Raw genomic sequence first — 5,178 nt, forward strand, 5'->3', positions numbered from 1 at the left:
GCAGCGCTTAATACAATACAGAAATATTCAAAGGGTCTGACAAGACAAGAACTGACAGACTAAGACAAACCGATACATTAGGTGAGAAAATTAGAACCCTTAGAACATGAAGAAACTGGTGTTACTCCTATAAAATGTTGATTGTTATCAGTGGTTCAAGTGACAAATGGACATCCATAGAAAAATATCCCATGTGGCTTTAATACAAAATCAATAAGATCATTACCGTTCAATTGATTATTATAGAACACGGAAAGGAGTGTCATCTAAATATTTAAACACTTTCATTCCTGGAAACTGTCACAATTTGTCTCAGTCTCTGCAGAAACTGTTGGTGCTTTATAAATGAAAGCTAATAATTATAATACTAATAATGTTCAGAATTCGTTCTTTTGGAAAATTGCAGTAAAGAGGTTCCTTAAATGTGTTTGGCCCTAGAAATTTATGCCACCACATTTATAACAGGATTGTTACCTTGCTCAAAGTGATAATTTGTTTTTTAGTAAAAATTATTTATTAATATATTTTTTTATATAGTCTACCAAGCAGCATAGCAAAAATAGCAACTTTTCAATTACTTTTAATATTCGCAAAAACAGATTTTTTCATCACTATTTGGTGGTGATTTATTTTTGAAACTTGTTTTTTTCTTGACATAATGATCAGTCTTATGATGGAATAAAACTCAGCAAGAAAAATACTTTGACATAAAAGGACACATTAGGTCATGCTTAAAAAGATCAATTGGCAAGCTTTAAATACAGAACAATCACCATGGAAACCGATGGAATGATATTTTTGATTATGCCACATTTAGCACTTTGCACTACAACATGACACATTGACCCGGAGTCTCCAAGTGAAACTCTGTTTCCCCGAGTCTCCAGGTCACTTGCCTCAATGAGTGCTTGTGGTGCCCTTGGAGACATCACAGCCTCTTTACACTTCTGTGCTGCTTGTAACACGAGGTAACTCACCTGAGTGTGGTTATAAGTGGAGAATTGACTTGGATCTCACCTTCATAAACCCTCTCAGCAACCCAAGTAGTCATGAATTTCCAGAATGTTCAGAAATTCAGGATAGTTGCTATTCTTTGTAGAAACATCAGGATAGACATCAGGATAGACAAGATGTTGAAGGTTCTTGACACATGTGTCTCCTGTGGTGCCTTTGCCTGGGCAAAACAACTTGTACCGAAGGGCAGAGAAGACAATGACTGGATTTATATTAGTATAGCTGATATTTCACTGGGTAACCTTAGAGATAATTGTATAAAGCTCAAGGAGAATTGAAGGTGAGTTGAGGCCAAATGAATGAATCCATTTATCAACCCTGATGAGGTTCTCAAGCGGGAAGGACTGAGGTGACCCTGCATGCTGGACAGTTAAATCCCCAACATTATCTCCCAGACTTAGCTATGCATTATGTCAGCTGAGCCCTGCTTGTAGGAGACTCCCTCCAGTATTGGTGCTTCACAATAACCAGTTTAATTGGTGAGATTAAAATGTTCATCTCAGCTAATATATGAATCACCATTTAGTTAATAAACCCTTCAGCGTTTCTCATAATCCTAACACTTACCTGCATGTTATGCATATCTTCTTACATACACAGTAAGAAGCTCTGCTTATTAAATTAGAAGAATGGTAGAAAGTCCGGCAGCTGCATTTCAATGTTGATAAATATAAAATAATGCACTTTGGGACGGAAACTGGGGATATTACATGGGGACTGGGGATATTACATGGGGACTGGGGATATTATATGGGAACTGGGGATATTACATGGGGACTGGGGATATTATATGGGGACTGGGGATATGACATGGGGACTGGGGATATTGCATGGGGACTGGGGATATTGCATGGGGACTGGGGATATTATATGGGAACTGGGGATATTACATGGGGACTGGGGATATTATATGGGGACTGGGGATATGACATGGGGACTGGGGATATTGCATGGGGACTGGGGATATTGCATGGGGACTGGGGATATTATATGGGAACTGGGGATATTGCATGGGGACTGGGGATATTGCATGGGGACTGGGGATATTACATGGGGACTGGTGATACTACATGGGGACTGGGGATATTACATGGGGACTGGGGATATTATATGGGAACTGGAGATATTACATGGGGACTGGGGATATTATATGGGAACTGGGGGTATTGCATGGGGACTGGGGATATGATGGGCAAAGAGTTTGACAAGAGGCTGGGTTGAGGAATCCAACAGGATGACTATATGGCATGAGGGAGATATAATGGTGAGATGTAAAACATGGGGGAATGTAATGTAATGGTGGGGGTTAAACCAGAAAAAGAGAGAAGAGTAGTTTAAATAAAAAGAAGAGGAATAATGATAATAATAATAATAATAATAAAGACAACGAGAGTAGTAAAGAAATAGTTTAATAAAAAAAAGAATTGAGAGAAAAGGTAAGTTGGGAGGGGTAAAAAAAGCTAAGGGAGAAGTAAAGGAGAGGGTTTAAAAAAAAAGGGGGAGACATCAAGGAGGAATTTTGTAATTCTCTTGCACGTCCCTTGAAATTCTCACTGATTTTTTGCTTAGTGAATAGACCCTAGAACATTTCATGACTGTAAAATTGTAATTAAAAATCATTTTATTAATAATGATTATTTTTATTAGTATTATTTATTTCAATGAAATTACATTTTTATTTTCAATGTATATTTAATTGTGTTTGTAGCTACAAGGGGCTACAAACTATCTTGCACCAGGACCTTTAGCTCATTAGTTCCGTCACTGCTTAGATGCCATATAAGGAAGTTTTACTTCAACGAGAGGGTGGTCGACAACAGCCTCCCAGCAGAAGTGGTAGAGGGTAATACAGCGAGGGAATTTAAACATGCATGGGATAGACATACGGCTCCTGAATCTAAGACGAGATCAACGACTGATTAAGGTTTAAGTCTTTACAGCAGAAATACTTTGTATTTATTTATTTTAATACTTAATTATAGAAAGCATATGCGGGTTATGATGTAAGATGATAACGCAACAGGAAATCCATATGTTTAGACAGATAGTAAAGGAAGCTTAATATATTTAATGCAAGCAAACTCCATGTATTAAGGAGGCACAGCCCTATAGATCCAGAGAAGAATAGATGTAAATATGGTTTGCTTAGAATCGGGTTAAGCTGATAACGCCCTTTCCATTAAGGCAGTGCGTCTCAGAGCTCGCGGTCCGTCTTCCGTTGGGCGGAAAGGATTCCAGGCTTGGGAAAAGAAGAATTTCAGATGTTCAAGGTTAAAAATAATCAAATAAGCAAATAAAGTCAAAACAAAAGGCAAATAACAATAATGTCTGGATTGGCCGTATTCTTTCTGTGTGGTTATAGACTGACGTCCTCTACAAATAAAGCATCTTCACGTCAAGTGCCGGGAAAGCAAATATCAGCAAAAATCGACAGATCCAAGAAGAAAGCGAGATTAATTATGCGATTATGGAGATGCAACATAAGGGAAGATAGCCTGACAAACAGTCCCTACATACAACTGTTGATAATATTCAAGCACTCCAAGCACTGGCCCAATGGCGTAGATTGGGGCGCATAATGTACTTTTCAGTCTCGTAGAAAGCATGAACAATAGTTTCTAATTTTTCTTTCATTTATGTTTTTTTTGTACAATATCAGAACTAAAATGATATTTCTGTGCCATACCTCGTATCCTGTGCATAAATGGGAAGTTGACCTTGAAATATTAACCCCTTTAACAGCATGTTATGAAGATCCTACACCATTCTAACCAAATGGCTCTAATACTGGTCTTTATGGTCGTTATTTAAAGATACACTCACCTGCATTCAAGCAGGGATATCCACTATGACATACTGGTAGTGTACTTGGGTCACAGTAGTGTAGAATAGGAAGGAGTCAGCTCCAGACTGAGAATATGCCCCTTCACCCTGAGACTTTGAGATTGGGACAAAACCCCCAGAGACTCAGGATAAACAAACAAACACCCTTACTCCTTATCATACTGCCTGTGATAAAGGAAAGAATGACTGTCTTTAATTACCCATCTGAACACTCTGACTAATGAAAGTCTATGGAGAAAGGGACTTCTTTAGCATTGCCATAAAGCATCAGCTCAGTGCGGTGTTTGAGCCGGGAAAGTCTCCCAAAATATCACATGACTGACAGCAACGGCGGCTCCAGGTCTGCAGATAAAGGGTGTTTATTGGGTCAAAATGAGATAAGAGCAGTTTTTTTTCACCGACCAACATTACTGTATACAGCGCTGGGGGGTTATATTACTGTATACAGCACTGGGGGGTTATATTACTGTATACAGCGCTGGGGGTTATATTACTGTATACAGCGCTGGAGGGTTATATTACTGTATACAGCGCTGGGGGTTATATTACTGTATACAGCGCTGGGGGTTATATTACTGTATACAGCGCTGGGGGTGATATTACTGTATACAGCACTGGCGGGGTTATATTACTGTATACAGCGCTGGGGGTTATATTACTGTATACAGCGCTGGGGGTTATATTACTGTATACAGCGCTGGGGGTGATATTACTGTATACAGCGCTGGCGGGGTTATATTACTGTATACAGCGCTGGAGGGTTATATTACTGTATACAGCGCTGGGGGTTATATTACTGTATACAGCGCTGGGGGTTATATTACTGTATACAGCGCTGGGGGTTATATTACTGTATACCGCGCTGGGGTTATATTACTGTATACAGCGCTGGGGGGTTATATTACTGTATACAGCGCTGGGGGTTATATTACTGTGCACAGCGCTGGAGGTTATGCTAAGATATTTTTTTCCAGGGGAAACATTATTATTATAACACTATTAGAACTTTATTATGTATAGCAATGATTTTTGAAATGAATATTTTATAATTGTCATGGAGAATATCCTGCTAGGTTGGGCGTTCCAGCCGTGTACCTGTCGCTCTGCCGTATCCCGTGTGCTACCTTTCCTCCCAGTGCTCCTTGTGTACATATTTGCACTGGCATGATTAAGCTCTCAGATTTGTGATCTCCTCCCCTTCACCAGGAAAGCCTCCTAAGGCTGTTTTACATCTTGCTCCTTACATATAAATACACCTGTCCTTCCAACAATTTACAACTCAGTCCCAGCGTCCAGAGAAGCATTTAGAAAACATTCAGT

This window comes from Sceloporus occidentalis, unplaced genomic scaffold (assembly GCF_023333645.1).
Source record: "Sceloporus occidentalis isolate IW3139 unplaced genomic scaffold, rSceOcc1.0.p SCAF_199, whole genome shotgun sequence".
NCBI classification, from domain to species: Eukaryota; Metazoa; Chordata; class Lepidosauria; order Squamata; family Phrynosomatidae; genus Sceloporus; species Sceloporus occidentalis.